The following is a 7,973-nucleotide window of genomic DNA, read 5'->3' as shown; positions in this document are numbered from 1 at the left end:
GGAGCAGGTGCAGGACTCCTAGGAACACTCCAAATGGCAAATGGATCATTGATCTGCACGCCCTAGGGCAACGGGGCAAATTTAGCCAGTCTAGAGCAGCTCTTGTGTGCAGGTTTCCCTGCCGTGCTGTGACAGCCCACCCTTCAAGAGCCAGGGCAGGATGTTGTGGAAGAACTGTAGGACAGAGCAGTGCAGCCAGGGAACAGGGACAAGAAGTTCCAGGGCCAGATTGCTTTAGGCAGCCCTGGGGCACCCAATATTACAGGATTTGTATGACGCGGGAGCAGAGGAATGATCTTTGCCTGTAGGTCCCCTCCCTGTCTGGCATTAACTAATGCCCACTCGCCTGTGGAGCAACTGTCTGCATGATTTCATTTTTCTGTGACCTAGAAGTACTTTTCAATTTACTGCTCGCATTGCTCAGCCAAAGCGCTCTGCACAGACCCGCATGCGGAGCATACCATGCCATTGCACCTCACTCCATTGGCCGACACTGCTCCCAAGCATGGTTTTATCTCTCTGTAAAATAAAGGTCATTACGGTGTTGTGCAGGTAGCGAAGGCTTTGAAGAAATGCTTTGAAGTACGCTATAGAAGTAGACATTATTACCCACTGCCCGGGGATTTGGAGAAGGTTTAGTCTGATAAAAAGGCTTTGCATTCTGCTGGCAGGAAGCATGACATAAAGTAGAAATTTTTCCAAGCTGAATTCAAATGGGTTGATTTTGCTATCAGCCCTTCTCCTAGAGTGGATATGCTGTTCCCTGGACTGTGTGAGGGTTAGTGCTCTAACAGGATTCACCCTACCAGTAAGGATTCACTGGGTAGAACTGCGCTCAAAGTTTAGGACTGAAATTTTAAGGGGTTTGATTTGAGATGAGGTTTATGGTACACTTGACGATAGCAAGTACTTCTGGCTCAGGAGAAGTGCTTGTAGGGGTCTTGGTGCTCAGGATTTAGAGGCATAGCAGATTCAGCAGGGGCCAGAAGTTGGAGTAGAGGCTAAATTAGTAAATCCTTGTAGCTAGGACCAGGGTCAATTAGCCTCCTTACAGAGGATTGTATAGTATGTTTGGCTCTAAACAGTGCTACTAGACTTCTACCTTCATAAACACCACATTCTTTCACAGGTGTCTAGACTAGGGGAAGTAAATGGGGAGAAACAGGATAGGCTTATGAACTAGACATCTTTCATCTCAGCTGCCATGAACTTATTAACATCCCACAGGTGAGGAAGGCTTTGTGACACTGTGCTGATAGCAGCACTGGCAGCAGATGTTTAATGCTAGGCGAATTCTTTACAGCCAACCTTATTTTAAATGCTTGTTTCCAAAAATCATCAGCTGTATTTGGGGTAATGCTGGAAAATATTTTAAATGGTGTTTCAGGCAGTGAAACCAAGAGATGAGTAGAAATTGCAGTTCACAAAGGCTGGCTTAAGTGACAATTTGTGTAGTGGGAAGCGACATTTATTTAGTTGATTTAAAGGTGCTCTCTAAAGGAAACAAATATATTTTACACCCACTCTTCATATGTAAGTAAAAGAGGCTTTAAAGTGCCGTTAAAAAATCTTGTTTGTTATTTGAGAACTATCGAGACATTTTCCCTTTCTGCTTTGCTTTTTAAACAGAGTGGAATGTAGGCAAGAGTTATTTTTAAAGGGATAAGATACCTGAATCTTCTGAACATCTAGATTCTTACCCTAGGTGTCTTTCTGGTATTTGAATTAAATAGATGATAATAAGCAACGTTGAGTTTCTAGCCATTTAAGAAATAATCCTTCTTTTCCTGATTGCTTATCTTTTATCTTTTGATCTAGTAAGGTCCTAATCCTACTATTTCTCCACACATCCTTAGGGACCCTCCAGCCAAACAGAGATATGGTTTCATGCTTTTAAAGTAAAAACAAAAAAATACCTCTCTGGAAATCACAGCAAAACCAAGCACAATAAACTCCACTAACGAGCCACAGCATTCATCTCTTTTTTGAACGCAACAAACGGTAGCAAGAGCTCACATACCCCTTTTGGGATGTCCTCCTCCTGGTATCCATTTTGCCATGAAACAAGCTTAGGTCTGGTTCACACTGAGGATTTGGAAGCCCAGCTGCAGATGTTAACAAACGTTTCCTTACCTTTCCCAGAACGTAGGTGCCACTTGCACGTCTGTAATCCTCCAACTGCTCTTTTCTGTAACAAGATGCCACAAGGGTTTAATCTCACATCTTCCAGGGGAGCTGCTCCATCTGGAGAGTTATTCGAGGCAACTCAAGATCACTGTCATTCCAGGGGAAAGGCTAGTGCTGGGTTGTCAGTTATAGGCATTGCTCCATCAAACCAGAATTAAAGTCTGCTGCTGCTTAAAGGGAATTATTTCACTAGAGCCAGGTGGTAGTTTGCCTCGTACCTGCTCCACCAGGCGTTAGGATTCCTGTGAACTGCAAGCAGATGTTTGATAAGGCTTCTCCTCTCAATAACTAGGTCTTCTGTAGCACTTTCACATGGCACGTGCTTTACAAAATAGCGCCCAGGATCAGCAGGGACACTGCAATACACAGGCACGGCGTGGCATGGGGAGAGCGCAAAACCTCTCCAAAGGCACCCATCAGGGTGAGATGTTCTTCCATGGGATGGACAGGCAAGTCGCACAGCAGCTCTGTGAACTTCAGGCTTTCTGGGGACCAGCTATGTGCTCCAAAGGGACATCAGCATGACAAATGGTGTGCAGACATCCCAGAGTTGCTTTCACAGTGGTAATGACCAAGATGTGCTAGTGCAGCACCCTGCAAGGGCTCAGGTGGATTCTCTGCTTCTTATACCTGTGCAGAACTTTTAAGACGTATGTAAGCGGGTACTGATGGATGGGAAATTCTATTACAGCACATATATATCCCTTTTGACCTCATCTGACTTATCTCTCTTGCGACGACAAAATAAGTGCCGTGTTTGAGGGTGACAACAGTTCAGCTGGACCAGGAGATAGCATACATAGTGGTTAAAATCTAATTTTTTTTATTATTTTTTTTTTTCACATCTAGGTCACTTGTAATTCCGGATAGAGTTCTGCCACTTGGCAGTCACTTGGCAGTCACATCACCAATAAACATCCAAAGCCATCCGAGGCTGCAAGATTAGCAGCTACCACCCCCGTGAATTTATTTTTATGCAGCTGAGATGAAGAAAAACAGTCTAAGGACACAATCTGCAAACTATCTTAAAAAAAAAGGACTTGAATTATTTGTCAGCTTCCTTCAGGTTGCACTTCAGCAGGCCAGTCAGGTCCTGCTGCATGAATAGGCAGCAAAGCACCGGGTGGTAAAGTCATAATCGGCTTTTGTATTCTTTGATTATTGTTATCCAAACTAAACAAAGATTCGTTGTTTATTGGTGTCCTTCCTTTCCCTGTTTTTTTTTGAGATTAACTGCTACACTGCAACATTGTGTTTATGAGCGATATTATAGGAACATGTTCAAGAGATAATCTCTGCACTCCAGCTCAATGATTGCCCCAACCTTTGTTTAAAAGAAACCGTCTGCTTATCATAGACTTAAATTGCAAGTCTTTTGCAGCAATAATGCTGGCTTTTAAGTGTCTGTAAAAAGCCATAAATGCTTTACAGTGTTATAGGACAAACAGGCTAATATAATGTGCTAACTAGGAACGTGCCAAGGAGTCAGACTTGTCCAGGTATAACTGAAGGTGCTGCTTGCTCTAGATCACTGGTCTTTAATTAGCAATAGGGCTTCACAGCAGCCCTCAGACCACTAGTGATAGATGAGGCATTGCAGTTTTCCTGCACTGCTGGCTGAGGGTATCTATTGACAGTCACTGGAAGAATGATTAATCCTTGCAATTACCATGTGCTCGCTTGTCTGACATCCAGGCTCAAAGACTTTCTGATCTAGGCCTGGTGGCTCCTTGAATTTATATCTCTGCTAGTAGCCTGGGTTTTTAGTTTTGAGACGTCAGAGGTGTGCTCATGTAGCACTGATCCCTTATATGTTACACTTTATTTCCTTCCTTACTGGAACTCTGGTCTTCGTCCAGAAGGTGAATTACTTCTGCAGAAAATCCTTGGGAAGGGAGCTTGCCTCATTTTGTACACATTTCGTTTCTCACACAGAAACACGTATTCATTCCAGCAAATCCACCTTGCCTAAATCCAACAATTGAGGCAGCTTCAACTCCTTTGCTTATTTCTTCTCTGCACAATTTCTTGCAAATTTCCCCCTGTTCTGAGTGCTAAAAATACATCTGGGTGCTGCCTGGAGGCCGTCACAGAGCAGAAAGGAAAGGGCAGCCTGAGCTTCATATGCATTGCTAAGCAATGCATGAAGAGCCTTCCCCACAAATGGGGATGCTCTTGTAATAGTCATCCATAAATACAGAAATCTGCTATTCCCAGAAGCAATTGCATATAGAAACACTCTCACTCATTCTATTTAGCCAGCACCAGGCTCTTCTGCAGGAAGTGCAATTTCTAGTGAGAGCTCAAACTTATAATGATACTGAACAGGTGTAAATGGGAAGAATCGCTCAGCTACACCAACTCCCACCCCTGCAATCAGCAAAGCCTTCTCCTGGAGGCTCATGTTTGCATCAGGAAAGAAAAGCAAGCTCTCATCAGAAAGGAAACCAAATACTTCTGCATTTTTCATTGACTGTGAATTTCCTCTCGATTTCTCAAAGTCCTGTTCTCCTACCAAAGCTCTTGGGAGTGCAGACTTCCACATCAACAACTGCTAAGGGGAAGATGAAACCAAGATGTAGTTCCCTTGTTATTCAACTGGGACACTTTGTCCTATATACATGGAAAATATGATTTGCTAGGTAAAATCTAAACCCCCCAAATTAGTTCTGATCCCCAAAAGATGACTATTCAGATAAAATGTTTATTACAGAAGGACTGGTAAGCTCCTCTTGCTATTATTTATTACTGCTCTGCTCAGAACAAACTATGTGATATCATTGAAGAAGAGAGTTGCGAAATCCCACATTCCAGACCAGGAACCAGGCATGATTCCCAAATTAGGCAAATGACATGTGAAATATCAGTAAAGCATCCACAAGGAAAAAAAAATAAACCTACAACAAAACAAACAAACAAAAGAACCTGAAGCCGCATGAAACAAATTATGTGTCATGTTATTATTCAAAAAAGGCCTTGGTATCTTGAGACTATGAAGCTAGGACTCAAAAGTTATTTTAAAATTCAGGAGCAATATTTACAGATTATTTACACAGCAACAATCTGCAAATATTTCCTTTGGATATTGCCATTTGACGGAGATTTTGGATGTCTTGCTTCCCCTTGTAATGGCATTTTTAGGGTGGGACTATAAAAAAGCTTCCAAGATACTTCCCTTCCAACAGCCTATTTACTTGTTTGATTGTTAATATAAAAGACAACCACAATGTTGTTCTGAACATTGAGTCTTTAAATGTCTGCAGTTTACTGCAAAGTTAAAAGCCTGGAAGATCTTGCTCCATGGCCTTTGTTGAGATGAGGACCCTTGTTCCCCTCTGTTACAGTTTTGGGATTCTTTTCCCGTGTAGCACGGAGGCTTGAGGCTGATTTAGTATTTTCACTTCTGGGGTAAACTTTCCCTCTTCTGGCTCCAAAAGAAGTTAAGACAGCAGGGACAGCTGGCTCAATTTAAGCTGTCTAAAGTTAGCTGAGATGCTGGGAAGTCCTTGGGAGATCTAATACCCCCTGGGGCTTTATGTCTTTTTCAAGTAAGTTCAGCCATTTTCCACTGGTTCAGCCTTTTTAATATATGAATGGGAAGAGCCTACACTAAATACCTTGTATAGCTCAGAAAAAAACTGAATCAGAGCTTAGATATTATTTTATTAAGAATCAGTCACTTGAGATTTCTATTGTACAGATGGGAACAAAGCCCAGTCTGGCCTAATTAAAGAACAAAACCAAATTAAACTGCAACTGAGCTGTTCCTCAGCATCCTGCACAATGTGGTGGAATATAATGTCCTGTTGTACTGCAGAATGGAGACACCATGGAGTAAATCTGAGTCATCCAGTCTCCAAGCACAATGTTTAAGGGCAGCCACAGAAGGAGGCAAACATTGCCAAAAGGACTAGTAGAATTGCTGGGTGTTGTGCACCCACCCCACCTCGTCCGTGTGAGGTGGACATTCTCTGTGATTCACTTGGTGAGGCATAGGACTAATGCTGCAGAGCGTCAGCCTCCAGCTCTGCTCCATCTCCTAGAAGAAGGTCCCAGACACCATGCTCTACTCCTCAGAGGAATGCAGAGTTTGAGAGAAGGGTGACCTAAGGCAAAAGGAAGATTCCTTTCTTCCAGAGAGCTTCAGATGTGGCTCCAAATACCACTGACATCTAATCTCCTGAAATGCTCTGCATTTGGTTACACCTGCATTTCTCTGACATCTTCCAGTGGAAAAGGCAGGCAGGGTTCATGCAAGAGGTATTCAGAGATATGAATTAAGGGACCTCTCCACTCCACAGGTTCTGTTTCCAAACACACTCAAGCATCTACCCCCCCACACATCTAGATATTGCTGATCAGACACTAACTGAATGCAAGGAATTCAATAAAAATCATCAAAAGCATCCAAATCATCAACCTCCATCACAGAGAGGTTGATTAATCCTAATTATGATCAAACTCCTGTTACCAAGGGCAGAAGAGGGAATAAATAAGAACCTTAGAAAGTTGGGGACAGAGCAAGGGTATAAATGGAATTAATTACACTTTACACATGGATTTTCTTCTTTCTGCTGTGCAGCTTCTCACCTGAGCAGCAAAAATCCCAACAGCATCAGCCGTCTTCTTAGTGGGATCACAAACAAGCCAGAAGGATTCTGAGCTTTATCATTTCTAGACTGTTTGGAATATGTTTGACACCACACAGACTGGTACAATTGCACCTCGTCAAATAGAGGAACTCTGTAGTGACAATAAATATTAATTCCCTCTGCTAGCTTTCAGCCTAAATCTTAGTAGACTGAAATATCTGCCACAAAAAAAAGCCAGAGTAGCAATAAAAGTCAAACAAAAGTGCCAGATCCAGCATCTAACACTGCCTGGTTAATGCTAGTCAAGTAACAGATGTTTCAGGCTGTGCATTTCAGAGGAAATTACAGTGATAGGCTCATACAACACAGCAAATCCTGTTGCAAATTTGCAGAATATTTATTTCAGGAATAAGTCTGTCTCTATTAAAAAAATGGATGTGAAACCAAATGACTTCGCTTACAAAGCCTGTAGTGCCCCACTGCTAGTCCAGCACCACAGCAGCAATGCTGAGATAAGAGCAAAGACAATCACAGGAAAATTATAGGTCCAGCAATGTCCATTTTTCATGCTCAAGAAAGATTTTGCGCTGCCCACCCATCCTGCATCACTCCACAGCAAAGCAGGCAGTACTGCAATACTTGACTCTGAGCAAGCTTCATAGGAGTCTTTTATCATTCACCTCTCCTTGGCCAAGGAACACCAAAGAAATCATAGAATCATAGAATGGATGTAAGGATAAGCATGGGGCATCATCTAGTGTTTACCCATCATGCCTATCTAATAGCTGAGCAGTTAAGGTGGAACCCCGAGTGGATTCACACCCAGGATTCCCATATAGTGACTGTGAGTATTAGTTTCTGAGGGTGAAGAGTGTCTTCGACTGTGTGGCACTGTGGAGCTCCAATTTCACGAAGAAAAGTAAAGTTGAATGGTAGATGAAGATTGGGATCCTAAGTGCTATGACCAGCTGGAGGTGGCTCTTGCTTTGGGAGCCTTATGCCCCTTGCTCCATTCTTTGTGACCAGCAGGTTGAGGAAGGTGATTCTGCCCCTCTGCTCTTTTGACACCCCACCTGGAGTACTGCACACAGTTCTGGAGTCCTCACCACAGAAAGGAGCTGTTAGGGTGAGTCCAGAGAAGGGCCATGAAGATGATCAAAGGGCAGAAGCATCTCCCGTATGAGGACAGGCTGA

Source organism: Phaenicophaeus curvirostris, chromosome 12 (assembly GCF_032191515.1).
Source record: "Phaenicophaeus curvirostris isolate KB17595 chromosome 12, BPBGC_Pcur_1.0, whole genome shotgun sequence".
NCBI lineage: Eukaryota > Metazoa > Chordata > Aves > Cuculiformes > Cuculidae > Phaenicophaeus > Phaenicophaeus curvirostris.
The sequence above is the reverse complement of the archived record's forward strand: the minus strand, read 5'-3'. Positions refer to the sequence as shown.